We start from the raw sequence: 19,468 nt of genomic DNA on the forward strand, positions 1-19,468 counted from the left end.
AGAATTGCAACCACTTTCATCGAACCAGACACTGATGCATTAGTTTCACAAAAACAAGGTCAAATATCCCACTAGTTTTATATTGCCCTCTTTTTTAAAATTTTATAATAAAAAAATAAAAAAATAAATCAAGTTTTATTAGTTATATACATTAACTGTATTATATATATTTTATGTGTTGCCCAAGACAATTCTTCTTCACTCAGTGTGGCCCAGGGACACCAAAAGTTTGGACACCCATGAGGTAAACAATAAAACCACTTTGCAATGATAAGAATAAATACTAACTTGTGTGTGCATGCGTGAAAGAGAGACAACGTATATGTGTATATCTGGCCTAACTTACTACTGCCGTACTCGGTATTGTCCCATTCCAAAATGATTGAACACTGATCCATAATCTGCTATTTATTTTTCTAGTTACACAATTTTTTCCTGGAAATCTGTTCACCAGACTTTAACAACCTTTCCAATAGTCATGTGCTGTACTTCAGATACAGAGCCAAAAAGGTGCTTCTGAGTAAGACTAGGTGAGTACATTGTACCTGTCAGCATCTCCTTAAAGAAGCTGCACAGCAGCTATGCAATCCCAGGAAGACAGGGGGTTGAGTTAAGGAGGCCCCCATTGTGCCCTTGTTTGCTCTTTCTGGCTTTGGATCCCAAGTGCCACATGTCTCCTTTTCAGGAACCAGATGCCATCGCGTTATTTAGCATGATAGTGTGGGTACCCAATTTTTTAAAATGGCCAAAACCTTGTGAGATCATCAAATCCCGTAAGATTCAATTATTCACCCTAACATTTTGTGAGATGTTTTTCTTCCTGTCTGAAATCTTGTCACCTTAAATCAGGTGGGACTACCAGATCTCATGAGATTTCAGCCATTTGGGGTTCTGAGGATGCCCCCTGGACGTTCTGCAGGTGACATGTTGCCTGAGATCGCTGCATTGCCAACATAAATATCTGTACACTTAAATATCTAAATAATTTACATCTATAGCACACCTGTAAATCTGTGTGGTTTACATATCTGAAAAATTATCTGCACTGTGTATATTATTTACTCATGATGGGCCCATATGAAAATCACAAACATTTGATAATTTACTCACAATTACATAAAACACATTTTCATTCTTCTGGATGGTTGATATAAATCTTACCTGAAAGCAGCAATGGAGAAACGTTAAGCAAACCTGAAAAAGGACAGGGTAGAAATTGTGTAATTCTTATTATGTATTCCATTAGTATTTTCAATTGCTCCAAGGATCTGAGACTAGTATATTAAAATTATATTAATCTCTCAGCTGCTCTCTGGGGGATGTCAGGGTGACACTCAATGGTCCGCTTATGACATTTCCTGGCAAGCAAGAGTTCAATCCTCAGTTTCTCTGCTTAAGTTCAGTAATATAGCAACCATATCTGCTCCTGGAATACAGGGCCAGGAATTGAGAATATATAAATTAAAATGAAATTTAATTTTATGCATGGTTGATTCAGGAAACAAATAATTTGACAGAAGTTGTGATGGACATAAAGTCCAGTGAGTTGGCACAAGACTAAATTAGTTGTGGAGGCAGCAATCCTATACCTATTTACTGGGAATAATAGTCACTGAAATGAATAGAATGCCCTTCCAAGTAAGTCTTGTCCATTTGCTTAAAACAAAGTGAGACCAAACTGGCCCAATTGTTTTGAATAGGTCTAAGTTCATCTTTGTAGACACACTCACCTGGGGTGGGGGGGAATCCTATGCAACTCAAGAGAACTTACTAGGAGGCGTAAGAATGCCTGCCCCCTTGCAGTGGGCTTAACCCTATATTTTTCAAGAAACTCGTAGCATTACCTCAGGGTAATTGTCTGCTCCTCCTCCTCCTCTTCCTCCTCCTCCTCCTCCTCTCCTATTTACCGTATCAATTTCATTTACTTCAGTTATGACCCATCAGCTCCTTCATAGTTGCAGCTATTGGATCTGGGCTGCAAAAATCCAGATGACCACCAGATGGCTGCAAAAGTTGAAATTTCTGTACCTCTTGGCTGCCATCTAGTTGCCATCTGCAATTTTGGAGGCCAGATCTGGCAGTTGTATTCCTGATACTCATTTTTAGTCCATTGATATTCTTTTGACTAATTTTTTAAAAATTGCCAAGGTCATTGACGTGCTCAAATGGCTTCCTTTTATCATATGTGGGTGTATGTGTGTGAATATATTAGTCTGTCTGATTTCAGGGAAATAAAACACTTCTAAAGCAAAATTCTTCTCTAGTTCTTTTTAAGGTACTGAGAAATCCATAGGCAGAATGTTCATTTGAGAGCGTATTTTCTTCTTACATACATCCTTGGTCAATATAACCTTTTTTTTTCTTTATTTCTTTGCCCATGGAAGTCACTAGCCCAGTAAATGCAAACGCATAGGATACAAAGTTCTGAAATAACTTTTGGGGATTGTATGCTATTTGATCAGATTTACTGCTTGAATTAAAAGTGTTCTGAACCACATCTTGAAAGGAAGCTAGCTCTGTGCACATTGTGGGGATGTGTAACTGCTTTGGTTTATTTTGAAATGGGATAAGGGTTGAAGAATGTTCGTCTGGTTTGTTTAAGGATTTGATTGATGCTATTTGCCTTTAAAGATTTGGATTTGCTGTTTTGAATTATCTTTGTTTTGTGGGTTTATTAAGATGAAAATTATTAAAACTGTTGTATTAGGGTTAAAGAATGTTTATCTGGTTTGCTTTAAGGATTTGATTGATGTTATTCCCTTTTAAAGATATGGAATTTCTGTTTTGAATTGTCTTTGTTTTTGGGGTTTATTAAGATTGGGATTATTAAAATCGTTGTACTATTAAGTATAATAGCAGACAACTTATGTGCTTTTTAATTTGATTCTTATTATAGTAGACAGAAATGTATAGAATAGTGGTACGAAGGGAATAATTAAATAAGTCTTATCTTTTGAAGGGGAGAAAGATGTTTATGAGGTTTATATGAACTTTTTTTTTCTTTATTTTAATATAAGGGGGAGGAGAACTGTACTTAGTGATTTTTATTATGTGTTAAAGTAGAATGACATATAGAAATAATGTGGTGTTTTGGTTTAATATAGAGTAAGAGATTGATTATGGAAATGTTTGTATATCCTTGCTGTTAAAAGTCAGAAGCCACATCTTTCTGTAAATTTGAAATTTTTTCTCTTGTGTTTCTGCACTTTAGTTTTTTTTTTCTCTGTAGTTTTTTTTTGTAGTCTTTATTCTTCTCTTGAAACCTAATAAAATTTACTATAATAAAAAAAGGAAGCTGAGTAGATTTTTAGCATCTGTATATAAAAAATCACCTTAATAATCTGCCAAGAAATTCTATGCACTTTCAAGTGATTGAATGATGAAATATTTGGGAGTGTACTGAAGAAAGAACTTCCCTGCCTTCTATTGGTTTTGTTTCTCTAATTTCTACCCGTAATGCCATTTCCCACTGACGTCACAAAGCAAGAGAAAATAATTGATGCTATCAATGGAGCTGGAAATGTTGCACCCCATTTCATCATTCAGGGCACACTGTTACCTTCCCATCAACTTAAGCCATTGAAAAGGAAATGCAAGCTTTTTTGCTTTGCTGGATCCTGTTCCTCATTACAAGGTAAGTTATACCAAAAATGTACTTACACTTTGATTGTTGCTATGGCGATAATAAGCTGGTATCTCTATAATTGTTAATAGCTGATATTCTTGTTAATGTGATTCACTGTAAAAGTTAGCTGAGTAGCAAATTCCAAAACAAAAGGTTTAAACTTCTTTGATCCACCGGTCAACCCTTTTCCTCCTGTTCTTTACTACTGCTTTATCTGAGGCAGGGTCTTCCAGCATGTTATGTCCAAGACAGGGATGTCTGCAGTGGGCTGGTGGGGCTGGTGGTCAACAAAGTCAAAATGGCAGCCACGACCATCTGATCAAAGGCCCCGTCTTTTTTTATGTGTGGTTGCGGCCACCATCGTGACTGTCCCTGCTCCTGTTGCGATTTATAGAACATTTTCCTGCTTAAATCAACAAGTTCTGCCTCTACCCAGCTTCTCAGCTTCTTTTCAGGGCAGCCCTGTCAAATGACCTATTACGGATATTTCCACAGGTAAGGCTGTATCCAGGGGGGTGGCCATGCCACTTTCCCTCTGCCAGCACCTGCAGTATTGTTTTCCTTTGGCCTTCTGCCCTCTTTGTTATATTCCCTAGTCCCCCCCACCCCTGCCTTTTACAGTCAGAATCTTAGGCTCTTTAGCTGTATACAGGCCTTGTTGCCTCCCCTCATCCCCTTTGCTTTCCCTTGCACTTCCAGCCATTCAACCACAGCCCAACATCTCAGGGCCATCTATCCCAAGAAGAGATGCTGAAGGGTTTTCAGACATGCAAGGATAATTTAAGAGTATCCAATTAAAGTAGTTAAACAAGCATTTTCCCATCCTTCCTCATCTTGCTTCCTTGGCTGGGAGTGTAGCAGTGATTTATTGTTCCTTGGGTCAGTACTTCTAGATTAACCCTTCTCTGCTTGTCTTGTGTTTAACTTAAGAATGTAGCAATCTGTGTGTACAACTTTGTCTACAATCCCTCTCCATTTAGGATTAAGCAAGGGTGTCAGTTATGCATGGATGGCAATTCCTCAGGCTGGCAAGACATTGTCTTCTTCAATCTTCCTCAGAACACAGTCCCATGATGGATTATCTTTCCATCTCTTTGTGGTCTTCAGCAGTCTCAGGTCTGCTCTGGAAACAGCAGGCTTTCAGCTGCTTCAAACCTGCCTAGACCAAAATGGTTTGCAGGCATCATTTGCCAGCTGAGCCTATTTTAGCTTCCTGTCCCCCCTTTATGAGAATTGCTGTGTGAAAGTGTAAAAACTATCCTCTTTCTCCCAGCTACTTTATCAGAATATCAGAAGAGAGCGTATGTTTGGAGGATGACGTGACAGGACAGCAGAGAGACTTCAGCTGCTGCATTGTGTCACAAACCCTGTTCTTCCTTGAGACAGCCCTCTTATTTGTGCATCTTTTCTACCAGAAAATACAACCACCCAACCTGAAGCAATTTCTCACAAGCAGCAACAACAGGACAATTATGCCAATTATGTCAAAATGTCTACTTTGCCCCCACATCTATACCAACAGCACCACCAAATGTCACAGCAAGTGCACACCCAAGATTAGAGGTGCCCTCACATGCTCTTCCTCCCATATGATAGATGCCATCATCTGCCAGCAATGCCGCTCTGGATTCTACATAGGACAAATGAGACAAACTTTGCACAAAAGAATTAGTGGACACAGATTTGACATTAGGACTCAAAGCAAGGACAAAGTAATATCACAGTACTTGATCCTTCCAGGCACTCCATGGCAGACCTCAAAGTGACTGTTTTGGAAAAGTGGGACCAACAGCAACAATACCACCAACACCATCACCAGCAGCGAGAAATTGTTACACATACATCAAAAGGTTTCAGGCAATCTCAGAAGGTCTCACCAAACACAGTGGATTCTAACACATTACAACTGTTAATTGATAAGATACAGTACTTGTAATCAGTCTCACATGTAACCTGCATCTGCATAACCAATCTATATTTCCTTCCTTTTCTCCCCTTCTTTTCCTCCCACTTCACCCCAAATTAAATCCTACATCAGCCTACCCACTCTATGCATCTGATGAAATGCACTGCAGCTCATGAAGGCTTATACTTTTAAGATATTCTCAGAAATCAGAGGTTGATTGATTGATTCTGTGTCATCAAATTGTTTTCAGCTCCTAGTGACCACATAGACAGATTTTGTCCATGATGATTTATCCCTAACCTGGTCTTTCAGGTCTTCCAGTGATGCACTCATTGCCACTGTAACTGAGTCCATCCACCTTGGTGCTGGTTGGATTCTCTTCTCTTTCCTTCCACCTTTCCCAGCATTAGAGCCTTTTCTAGAGAGCTGGGTCTTCACATAATGTGTCCAAAGTAGGATAATTTGAGCCTGGTCATTTGTGCCTTGAATGAGAACTCTGGATTGATTTGTTCAATGGTATTGGTTTGCTTTTTGGCTGTCCATGGTATTCTCAGGAGTCTTCTCCAACACCAAAGTTCAAAACCATCAATACCCCTCCTACCCTGCTTCTTCAAAGTCCAACTTTCACTTCTATAGAGTGTCACAGTGAATACCATGGCTTGCATGATTCTGATCTTTGTAGGTATAGACATCACAGCATTTGAATATCTTTTCCAAGGTCTTCATGGCTGCTCTGCCAAGTGCTGGTCTGAGGTGTATTTCTTGACTGCTTGTTCCTTTTCTGTTGATGGTTGATCCTGAAAGGTAGAAGCTCTCCACCGCTTCAATATCTTTGTTGCCAATTTTATTTATTTTATTTATTTATCAAATTTTTATCACTGCCCATCTCCCCCACACGGGGGACCCTGGCCGGTTCACAATAAAAACAATTAAAATTTCAATAAAATCATAAATACAGCCATTAATCAATCAGAATAAAATGCAATAGAATCCAAGCCATGGAGGATCTAATTCAAACCATAAGGGCATGAAACTGGTCCCTGCAGAACTAGGAAATCAACCAGCCCCAAGAATGGCTCTTCCCCTCCCTATTCCAGGCAAGGCAACAAAACCAGGTCTTCAGCTGTTTTCTGAAGTCCAGGAGGGAGGGGGCTAACCTTACTTCTGGGGGAAGGATGTTCCAAACGGCAGGAGCTGTTGCAGAGAAGGCCCGCCTCCTGGACCCCACCAGATGGAATTCTCTTACAGACGGGGTCCGCAGCATGCCCTCTCTGCACGATCGGGTGGGACAGGCTGATGTAATGGGGGTGAGAAGGTCCTGTAGGTAACCTGGACCCATGCTATGTAGGCTTTAAAGGTGATAACCAACATCTTGAATTGGACCTGGAAGCAAAGTGGCACCCAGTGCAGCTTGAGTAGTAAGGGTGTTACGTGTTCTGATCTTGGGGATACCTGTGGCTGTACTTGAGCTTTCCCAGCCTCTGTTCCGTATCATTGCAGCTGTTTACAAAGGAATTTTATTTGCTTGGGGGTTAGTGCCAGGTTGTGCTGTTTTTGCCTTTTGCCTGGCATATAATGGCTAGGAGGAATACCACTGGGTTTGAAGTGGTGGCAGTGAAACAAAGGGGCAGGGCTTTGTTACATAGTGGGTAGGAGTAGGAATTTTGTCCTCTCCCCTAAGATTTTGGCATTTTCCTTCATCCTTCATTCTTTTTTTAAAAAAAACTGTATTAAGCCACTTTTTAAGTTGTGTAGGTTCTATGTCACCCTCTGGGAAATGGTATCACTAATTTTCAGCATCAGTGGGCCAGTAGGGCCCAAAGAAGAATCTAGGTGTGGGGGATGGGCACGGGCAGTCTTGGGAACATAGGTTTACCATCCCAGGGTGAAAGATTAGAGTTGTTGTGTAGAGGCACAGACAGAGAAGTAACTAAGATGGTTCAAGTTTCCATGGATAAATGAGACTCAAGGGATGAACAATGAGCACCTGATTGGAGCCAAGCAGTTGCATGTCTGGGTCTTACCTGAATGGAGATGGCTTGTTCAGAAACCTTGTTTGCTGTGGGAAGGTGGGAGAAAAGCAGCAGCATAGCAGTACCATCAAGGAATTACTTACAAGTACTTTTCCTCTCAGGAGCTGGATGTCTCAGAAGCATGAACAGGTTAGCTTCCTAAGTGGGCTGGGCTGGGGAGCCCAGTGGTAGTTCTCAACAGGCTGCAGCTGGGTTCCAGCCTGGATGGGCAAAAGGCCTTTATTTCAAGAGAGCAGCTGCAGAAAGTTTTGGTAAATCTTGTTTATTCAAATATTCATCTATCTTGTCCAAGGAGACCTTGTTTTTTAAGTAAATGAATTTCTTCTCTCCTGCTTTCTTAATTTATTTCCTTGTGGTTTCACACTGATATACCAGATTTCAGAATAAAGGGGTAGTAAAGAGTTGCATTAAAAAACAAAGAAGCTCATTGGATTTTGGTTGAACTGCCTAATAAACGGCTATGAGCTTTGATTCTGGGGAAAAAACTTTAGGGGTGAAAGGTGTGTGGATTTTTATTATTGTTAAATTATTATTTTTCTTTTCTCCTGCAAGACAAAGCATCTTCATATTTTTCAGTGCTGTTTCTGAGAAATCTTGTTTATTGTAACTAAATCAACTAAGGTGTTTTTATTTTTAGGTTTTCTCATAAAATGTAATTTTGAGCATTAAAAAGAGAGAGAGAGAGAGAGAGAGAGAGAAAGCAGCTGCAGAAACTTGGCCTGAGACCTACTTGATATGCTGTAACTGGTAAGTTGTGGCAGGCTAGGTGGGAGAGAAATGTTTAGTCTGAAGTATTAATAAAGGAAAGAATTTAGTATTAGAGGCCAGGCAGAGCAGTTGAAAGCAAGCTTCTGGGAAGCAGCACCATCCTTGGCAGAAAGGTATGCGGAAGAATGAATGAGTAAACAATAAGTGCAAAAATGCCACAGCCTAAAGGATTTCTTTCAATGTTTGCTTTTTGTACAAAGGTTTGGTTGGTTCTATTTTAAAGCATCTGCATGGGGAAATATCCATTTTAAATGTGAAAGGCTGCTCACTGATGTCAGTTGAGTTATCTCATCTCCTACTGCATGGAATACATTCAGGGAAATTAAAAGATGGGATTATATTGTCTATTGAGAGTTGGAAAGAATTATGCAATCCTGTTTTAAGCAAAGATGGGTGTGTATATATGCATGCATGTGTCAGACAACCCCGTATTTGGAAGGGAGTCAGGTCAACGATCTGCCTGCTACTGAGTTTCAGAGAGGAAATAGTGACATCCTGTGGTTATACTTATATAACAACACTTAGACACAGAGAAAAGATTTTAAAAGTAATTTGAGAGGAATCTAAGCAAAGTGGGTCATAGTAAATTGTATTTACTGCTTGCAGGAAGATCTAGGGAGGCAATCTATGAAGCAAAGAGGGTGCTCCCTAAAGCCTTCAGGATTCAGTCTCCAGGGATTTCAACACTCATTATTGTCATTTTTTAACATGGGGGAAAACTTTGAAAGACACTATTGGGCAGAAATCATATTGTTTTTAATTTTAATTAAATGTATTAAAAACATAGTTCTTATCCTGGGCACATAATCAATCCATATATGAGCATGATCCCCAGCTGGGCCACTGAAAGTGTTGTTTTTGTCCTAGAAAATGCTGCTCATCCTTGCTAGGATGACTTCTAGTAAGCAAAGTTTTCCAGCATCAAAATATGTTGATTCAGGGTAGGAAACCTGATGCTCTCTCCATATGGTCTGGATGATTTCTTCCATGATGCCTACCTACTGATCATATTTACTGGCTCATGGTAAATTGTGATCTAACATATCTGGAAGGCCAAAAGTTGTGCCAGAAGCCTTAAATGTCATTGAGAGTCAGGTGGCAAACAAGTTTAATAAATTGTTGTTGTTGATGTGTTAGAACTGCTGCAAGAGTTGGTTTCAATTACTTTTGTATTTCCCTAAATTACACAAAATGTATCAAATGATGCCAGCTTCCTTTGGTTTTGACCTTGGAATCAGCTGAGTTGTTTTTAGTGGCCCTTGATGATACACATCTGAATCTTGATCAGCAGTAGTATCTTATTAAGATTATAGGGCCTTTGGGGATCTTCTGAGGTCCTAAAATGTCATATATTGAAGAATTTACTAAGATTGGTGGGTTGAAATGCACTGTTCTGAAATACATTCGAGCATTGTCATGTTACTTTGATTTCAGACCACCACTCTCATCTGAAGAAAGCAACTTGCATTGTCATGTTACTTTGATTTCAGACCACCACTCTCATCTGAAGAAAGCAACTTTGGGTTTCCCAGGTTTGCTGATATGAATTTTCATTTTGAAAAGGTAACATTGCTCCTCAATCAATAACATTACTTAAATATTTATTGTGGGTGGATATGGTTACTGCTTTCTTTCAGAATAACAGATTTTTTTTACATGAAAACCAATAAAATTTATACTTTTTCTTTGTTTCACAAACCATGACTGTGTGGCATCAACATGAAATCCAGTGCTCTTGTTCTGCAAACAGAAGAAAAAGGGAATAAACTATTGCACTGAATACATTACACTGGGATTTATTGTTATACAGTCTCAGAAAATTGAACAAAAGTTCTTTTTCACTATATTGCTCATCTTTCTACTAAGAATGCACGAATATACTTAACAATAAAATTAACTGTTGTTGATGAGAGGCTGACAAACATCTCAACATGTATAGAACCATGGTGTGAGTTTCTCTCTGGTATCATACAAACTGGATAAGCTGGCCATTCAGCCTACGGTTCCAAACATGCTTGGTGTTTTGCTCCCTTTCTTGTTGTTGTGTTGTATTGTTGGTTTGAATTTTGGAAACAGGCCAAGTTGCCTTCTAATTTTTAAAAGAAACACCACTTCTTAAATAAATCACTTTCTTAACATGTTGCTTATTTCTTCTTCTTTCTGAATGACAACTTATTTATGTGCAAGCTGTCATAGAGTTAGAACCAGTGGTCGTCCGTCTTTTGCCCTAGGCATCATTAACTTTTTGTTGCACCAAAGGGGCATGCTAATGCTTGTTACTTGCTCGGCAGGTAAAACACCTCACTCTTAAGATGCATGAATAGCAAGGAGGTAACAAACAAGAAATGAGTAATATAGTAGGAAAACAGAGGTAGATTAGATTGTTTTGGATTACTGCAACATGCTCTACATGGGGCTGCCCTTGAAGACCACCTGGAAGTTGCAACTGGTCCAGAATGTGGTAGTGTGCACAGTTCTGGGTGCTCTGCAATTTGCCCATGTTACACCACTATTGCATGAGCTGCACTGGGTTCCATTTGCTTTCTGTATGCAATTCCAAGTGCTGATTATCACCTTTAAAGTCCTACATGGCACAGGACCACCTTTCCCTGAGTGTACCTACCCATCCCACTAAAATAGATAGAGTGGGAATGCTCCAAGTCCCTTTCCTCAAATGATGTCACCTTGTGGGACCTTGGAGGCACACCTTATCTGTTGCCACTCCAGCCCTTTGGAATAGATTCTCACCAGAGATTTGGGGCACCCCTATTCTTTTAACCTTTCATAGGGTTAAGAAGACCTGTCTCTTCCCCCAGGCATTGGAATAAGATGGGTTGAGTCAGGGTGATTCTGTACACCCTCAACAGTATGGGTGATTCTGGTGCCTCGGTGAGAAGATACAATGTGCTTTTAGGTTGTTGTTTTTATTGGTTGTGGTAAGCTGCCTGAGATAGGCAGCCATATAAGTTCTTTAAATAAATTGAATGAATGAATAAAAAAATAAAAATACAGCCTAGACAAGGAGGAAAATGAGCAAAACTATCACCATAGTGAAATTGATGGTTGAGATCATCTCCTACTTTTTACAGGTTTGATTTGTGCAGAATACTAACTCATAATGTGACTTGTTTTGGTATTTGTGCCATGTGCAAGCCATTGTGACTTCACATTATTTGTGAACAAGGTCATTATGGCTTGGTTAACAAGCAATGTTTAAAATTCTGTAGAAATACTTTAATCTTTGGGGGTGTCTTTTATGAAGACTAACTCAGAGACCATCCTGATCATCTAAGGCCTCTGCAAGAAGGGTCAAGGGACAGGACAATGATGAAAACAGCATCATGACACAAGTTCTTCCCCTTTTGTACAGGCATTGACATTGCAGGCATGTTCAAAAGTGGTGGAATTTGAGCTGAGATGATATAATACTGCTTTTTTTAAAAAAAATTGATGAAAGCATCAGATGCTGTAAATACCCCTGATGATAATTCATAATGGATTACCCATGTATCACTCTCACGGTAACTCAGAACTTTTAGCTATATGCATTTCAAGTATTATAGAAAAGGGCCCATAATTGACACTATTGCTTGCTTCCACGTTTATTCCTATTTATATTCTCTACTGAGTAAATCAGTTCTGGCATTGGTATAAATGGCAGATTTAGTTTAGCCATCCTTCTTTTAAATTACATTCTAATTCCTACTAAGTAGAGCAAATCAAAGTGTAAAGATGTGAATCTGCCACTGTTGCTTGTAGTTTATTTAACTGACTCATATAATTGGCCCTTAAAAAAAGGAACCCATCACGTCACATATAGCACATGGCACTAAGAGAGGTAGAGTATCTCTGTATCACTTTGCCACATATTTGTAACCGAGATTTTTGCAGCCTAGACCTTTTTCTGTGGTTTTTAAACAGACATTTAATCTTAGATTTCCTTTTTCTAAGTGAACCACTGGCAATATTCCTTAAGTTTTCCACTTCTGTTTATTGTGGTTTGATGGAATTGTGTGAGCTGATTGTTGTCCATAGGATAATCTTCCTTGTCTGCAGTTGAACACACACTGTGAAGTTGAATTATAGGCAGTGAAAGAAAGCACAAGCTTCATATTTTGAATGGCTCTTAATAGGTAGTAATTTCACAAGATTAAAGACAAGTGAAGTTTAAAATCACACTCTCACACAACAATTCTAAGAGTATTTTTTAAAACATCCTGTCAGGGCAGGTATGCAGTTTATATCAAGGCTCAAAACTGCTTTCTCAATAGAATTTGAAGCAACAATTTTTGGGACTCTGAGAATTAAAGTGTCAATAACAACACATTGTAAATGGAGATCATGTATACTGTATGTATGGAATTGATTAGTCACAGGAATTAGCTACTGTAAGTGTTGGACTGAAGGAAAAGAATTGACCATAAACTGAAGTACCAGGAAACTGCATAAATATTTTCAACTACATCCATTTTTATTGCAAAACATTTGTTACAGAAATGTCAAAAGTTCTACTGCAGCAACTGTCAACTTCTTCTTCTTCTTATATATCTAATATACAACCTAAAAGTGCATTGTGAATCCAGTAGAACTTTAAAAGGACAATTCTCCTAGAGATATATTTTTCTGTTAAACAAATTTTTCTAGGAAATGATTTAAAAATTACATTTTAATTGTTATATTTAAATGTATGTAATAACTGCAACTGAAAATCCTGCTTATAGATCTTCTATGACTTTTAGGGTAAATTGAAAAACCCTTTCAGTTAGCAGAGAAACTTACTTCATTCTAGATAGGTGTAGTTGTCAAAAACACACATCCCTTTAAATACCTCATTGTCATTCTCTCTCACTCCCCACTCTTTCACTATTATTGTAGTGTATTTTAAAATAAAGTAGTATGAACTAATTTTGCAACTAGTTTCCATCTTTTGTACACATTTGTAGGGTATAATCCTAGGCATTGAGTATGATCACCTGGCAGTGAGTCCCATTTAAGCTCCATAAGGTTTGTCTCTGAGTAGAAAGATATGGAAGATGCATTGCTAAAGGAATAAGAATTCTTTCCTACCTGATACCCCACAGAAAGAAAGGGCTTTCTATTTAATAGGTCCGGGATATCCAGGTCCAGGATAGTCCAATCTACTAGACTGGAGTTTCTCAAATTCAGCAACTTTAAGACATATGGAGTTGAGCTCCGAGAATTCCCCAGCCAGCATTCTGGGAGTTAAACTCCAACATCTTAAAGTTGCTGAGGTTGAGAAACACTGTAACACCCGTGCTAATTTGCAGTGAGATTCTCTGCTTATTTTCTGAGAAATCCTACTGACATTGTTGACTGGAATTTTCACCCATATGGGTGCAGGATGGATTGAAACCTCAAATTACCTAGCTTTTAGCCATAATTTAAAAGCGGATAAGGCAATACAAAGGCCAGTCAAATCCAGGAGGAATCTGCAGCTCTACTGGGACACATCCACATGACTGCCCATAAAGCAGCAATCTGCTCTGAATGCGGGAGCTTTGGATGGACTTACAGGACTTTGGCATTGACAATAGTTCCCTTTAATATGCATGGAGGCAGCTATGAAAAGAACATGGAGCTGTAGATCAGGGCATTAAAGAAAATGGCCTTGCTTCAGGTTTACATTTTAAAGAGAGTCCTTTACTAAGAGAAATGATGAGCAGCTCTTCCAACCAGGCTTCCCTCCTTGCGGTCTGGACTGGAAGCAGTTAAAGTAACAAACAAGAATCTAAGAGCTATGATTAATAATATTTGTTAGAAGGAAGATTAATGGTCTAACACAATTCCTGCAAGTTCCCTATTTTCATTTGAAATACCTATATGTGGGCAATTTATGGAAGCAAAACTTCTCCCTTTCCTATGCAGAGAGTTGGAAGTGTGCCTTTTTTGTGAAAGAAGGGCAGTCTGCATTGTTGTTTTCATAACATTATGAAAAATAACTCATAATGTGCCCAGACTGATTTTTAGAATGCTAGTAAGATAAACTTCAGCAAAGGATCGTTACCTTGTCGTGGTGCTGGAGCTTGAGCACCTCAATGATGCCATGAGCTAAACCGTGAAGGGCCACCCAAGACGGGAAGGTCATGACAGAGAGGTCAGACTAAATGTGATCCCTGGGGAAGGTAATGGCAACCCACCCCAGTATTCTTGCCGTGAAAACTCAATGGATCAGAGATATGTTGGTATACCATTGGAAGATGAGACCCCCAGGTCGGAAGATGGTCAAAATGCTACTGGGAAGGAACAGAGGATGAGTTCAACTAGCCCCAGATGTGATGACGCAGCTAGCTCAAAGCCGAAAGGACGGCTAGCGGCCAATGGTGCTGGTGGTGAACGGCGAATCCGATGTTCTAAGGATCAACACACCATTGGAGCCTGGAATGTAAGATCTATGAGCCAGGGCAAATTGGATGTGGTTATTGGTGAGATGTCAAGATTAAAGATAGACATTTTGGGTGTCAGTGAACTGAAATGGACTGGAATGGGCCACTTCACATCAAAGGACCACCAGATCTACTACTGTGGACAAGAGGACCACAGAAGAAATGGAGTAGCCTTCATAATTAATAGTAAAGTGGCTAAAGTAGTGCTTGGATACAATCCAAAAAACGATAGAATGATCTCAATTCGAATTCAGGGCAAGCCATCTAATATCACAGTGATCCAAATATACGCCCCAACCACAGATGCTGAAGAAGCTGAAGTAGAGCTGTTCTATGAGGATCTGCAGCACCTACTGGACAACACGCCTAAAAGAGATGTTATTTTCATCACGGGAGACTGGAATGCTAAGGTGGGCAGTCAAATGACACCTGGAATTACAGGTAAGCATGGCCTGGGAGAACAAAACGAAGCAGGACATAGGCTGATAGAATTTTGCCAAGACAACTCACTCTGCATAACAAACACTCTCTTCCAACAACCTAAGAGACGGCTTTATACATGGACTTCACCAGATGGACAACACAGAAATCAGATTGACTACATCCTTTGCAGCCAAAGGTGGTGGACATCTATATAGTCGGTAAAAACAAGACCTGGAGCTGACTGTAGTTCAGATCACCAACTTCTTATTGCACAATTTAGGATCAGACTAAAGAGATTAGGGAAGACCCACAGATCAGCTAGATATGAGCTCACTAATATTCCTAAGGAATTTGCAGTGGAGGTGAAGAATAGATTTAAGGGACTGGACTTAGTAGATAGGGTCCTGGAAGAACTATGGACAGAAGTTCGCAACATTGTTCAGGAGGCGGCAACAAAATACATCCCAAAGGAAGAGAAAACCAAGAAGGCAAAATGGCTGTCTGCTGAGACGCTAGAAGTAGCCCAAGAAAGAAGGAAAGCAAAAGGCAACAGTGATAGGGGGAGATATGCCCAATTAAATGCAAAATTCCAGAGGTTAGCCAGAAGAGATAGGGAATTATTTTTAAACAAGCAATGCATGCAAGTTGAAGAAGACAATAGAATAGGAAGGACAAGAGACCTCTTCCAAAAAATTAGAACCATTGGAGGTAAATTCCAGGCCAAAATGGGTATGATCAAAAACAAAGATGGCAAGGACCTAACAGAAGAAGAAGAGATCAAGAAAAGGTGGCAAGAATATACAGAAGACCTGTATAGGAAGGATAACAATATCGGGGATAGCTCTGACGGTGTGGTCAGTGAGCTAGAGCCAGACATCCTGAAGAGGTTGAATGGGCCTTAGGAAGCATTGCTGATAACAAGGCAGCAGGAGACGACGGCATCCCAGCTGAACTGTTCAAAATCTTGCAAGATGATGCTGTCAAGGTAATGCATGCTATATGCCAGCAAATTTGGAAAACACAAGAATGGCCATCAGACTGGAAAAAATCAACTTATATCCCCATACCAAAAAAGGGAAACACTAAAGAATGTTCAAACTATCGAACAGTGGCACTCATTTCACATGCCAGTAAGGTAATGCTCAAGATCCTGCAAGGTAGACTTCAGCAATTCATGGACCGAGAATTGCCAGATGTACAAGCTGGCTTTAGAAAAGGCAGAGGAACTAGGGACCAAATTGCCAATATCCGCTGGATAATGGAAAAAGCCAGGGAGTTTCAGAAAAACATCTATTTCTGTTTTATTGACTATTCTAAAGCCTTTGACTGTGTGGACCATAACAAATTGTGGCAAGTTCTTAGTGGTATGGGGATACCAAGTCATCTTGTATGCCTCCTGAAGAATCTGTATAACGACCAAGTAGCAACAGTAAGAACAGACCACGGAACAACGGACTGGTTTAAGATTGGGAAAGGAATACGGCAGGGCTGTATACTCTCACCCTACCTATTCAACATGTATGCAGAACACATCATGCGACAAGCTGGGCTTGAGGAATCCAAGGCTGGAGTTAAAATCGCTGGAAGAAACATTAACAATCTCAGATATGCAGATGATACCACTTTGATGGCTGAAAGTGAAGAGGAACTGAGGAGTCTTATGATGAAGGTGAAAGAAGAAAGTGCAAAAGCTGGCTTGCAGCTAAACCTCAAAAAAAACCAGGATTATGGCAACCAGCTTGATTGATAACTGGCAAATAGAGGGAGAAAATGTAGAAGCAGTGAAAGACTTTGTATTTCTAGGTGCGAAGATTACTGCAGATGCTGACTGCAGTCAGGAAATCAGAAGACGCTTAATCCATGGGAGATGAGCAATGACAAATTTTGATAAAATAGTTAAGAGCAGAGACATCACACTGACAACAAAGGTCCGCATAGTTAAAGCAATGGTGTTCCCCGTAGTAACATATGGCTGCGAGAGCTGGACCATAAGGAAGGCTGAGAGAAGGAAGATAGATGCTTTTGAACTGTGGTGTTGGAGGAAAATTCTGAGAGTGCCTTGGACTGCAGGAAGATCAAACCAGTCCATACTCCAGGAAATAAAGCCAGACTGCTCACTTGAGAGAATGATATTAAAGGCCAAACTGAAATACTTTGGCCACATAATGAGAAGACAGGACAGCCTGGAGAAGATGTTGATGCTAGGGAGAGTGGAAGGCAAAAGGAAGAGGGGCCGACCAAGGGCAAGGTGGATGGATGATATTCTAGAGATGATGGACTCGTCCCTGGGGGAGCTGGGGGTGTTGATGACCGACAGGAAGCTCTGGCGTGGGCTGGTCCATGAAGTCACGAAGAGTCGGAAGCGACTAAATGAATAAACAACAATAAGATAAAACAATGTCACAATACCAGAACCCAAACACATTATGTACTTTTGGTACAAATCATTTGGCATCCTAATTGCTGAGGCAGAGGACAGTGATGTGATAAGGTAACACTCACCTACACAACGTATTGTCCTGTGCATGCTCCATGTGAAATGTAGGATTAGGATTGTCCGGAAAAAAAAAATTATAAAATAAGTACAAACTGAGTTTGAAACTTTGCATTATTTCTTGGAGTAGCCTAATAGGCTGTAATGCTTTGGAACTTTCAATAGTTTCAATTAAAATCTAGATCAGAAAGGCATTTTATATCTCCATATAGAGTAGATTCATATTGATATAAGTAACCATCAGAAAATATGTAATTCTTTCTGGAACGGGAATGTCTGCGCAAACATTCTGCTCTTTACATTTGTTTTTAAGTATCAGGTGAACCACAGATTCATGCATTCTTATTCCTAGGTAAAGGTAAAGGTTTCCCTTGACGTAAAGTCCAGTCGAATCCGACTCTAGGGGGCGGTGCTCATCTCCGTTTCTAAGCCTTGGAGCCGGCATTGTCATAGACACTTCTGGGTCATGTGGCCAGCATGACGACTCGGAACGCCGTTACCTTCCCGCCGAAGCGGTACCTATTGATCTACTCACATTTGCATGTTTTCGAACTGCTAGGTGAGCAGGAGCTGGGATTAACAACGGGAGCTCACCCCGCCGCGCGGTTTCGAACCGCCGACCTTCCGATCGACAGCTCAGCAGTTTAACCTGCAGCACCACCGCGTCCCTGGTATTCCTACACACCCCTAATATCTTGTCTGTTGGAATCCAAGAATACATCTAAAATTTTGTTATTTGTATATTTGAAATTTAACACTTGACAATATGCAACAAAACTATTTTTGTTTATTTTAACAGTTTGGGTTAATTCCTAATAAATGTTTTATCCATTCTTCTGTCACAATGCTAAACTACTAATATTTAAATCGGAGAGAGAGAAGGGGCTCGTTTTATCTTCAGTCCACCTTCTTCTGGAAAATGTTCCCATCCCCTGACATTTAATGAGGCCACTCTAAAGCAGCTGACTTGAAGATTCCATTCTTGCCATTATTTTAAACATTTGCATTGGCAAAACCCCCTGTGCAGCCAATCTCCTCTTCCTGCAATCTTAGTACAAAGTTGGGTTTTTCTGATGGAGCATATATTTAGGATTGGTCGGTAAAGCTCTGTGCAATGAAAATACTTATTTTGCAACATAAGCACTGCCTTACAAAGTGGCACATATTTCATTTCTACATTTATCAAGACCTGCACAATCTAAAATATTCATCTGCCTCTTGTTTTACAGCCATCGTGTGTCTTAAGCCACCTAAACCCTGAGAAGGAACTATTTTATACACAAACGTTTATCTTCCTCAAAACTTAAAATTATAGGAAAGATTACTTTTCAGAGCCTTCAGTGATTTTGCATTATGGATTTATGGGTTTTGTTTTCTTACTGGCAATTGTTACTATTTCGGTAATTTGCTGTTTGTTGCTACTTTATAACAGGCATATGCTAAAACGAACAATGAAGTACCTTGATTCCAAAATATATAATTATTTCAATCATAAATGCTGTAGGTTTAAGACCCTACTGTTCTATAAGTCATTTTATATAATATTAAAGTGCTATTAAAATCAGTTTCATTAAAGTGAACATATTGGGAAAAAATGTAAAAGTCCAAAATTGTTAATTCATTCTAACTGGATTCATTGTTACAGGCAAGCAATATTGAAATGTTAAACTCCATAATAGTCCAAAGGAATTAATGGAACAATGCATGCATTTTCATAGGCACAAAATAAGACTGTAATTTAAGGAAGAAGAAATTATTTCAATCATTATCACATTATTATTGTGAAAGAATGATGTGCTATAATTCATTACCTAG

This window comes from Candoia aspera, chromosome 2 (genome assembly GCF_035149785.1).
Source record: "Candoia aspera isolate rCanAsp1 chromosome 2, rCanAsp1.hap2, whole genome shotgun sequence".
NCBI classification, from domain to species: domain Eukaryota; kingdom Metazoa; phylum Chordata; class Lepidosauria; order Squamata; family Boidae; genus Candoia; species Candoia aspera.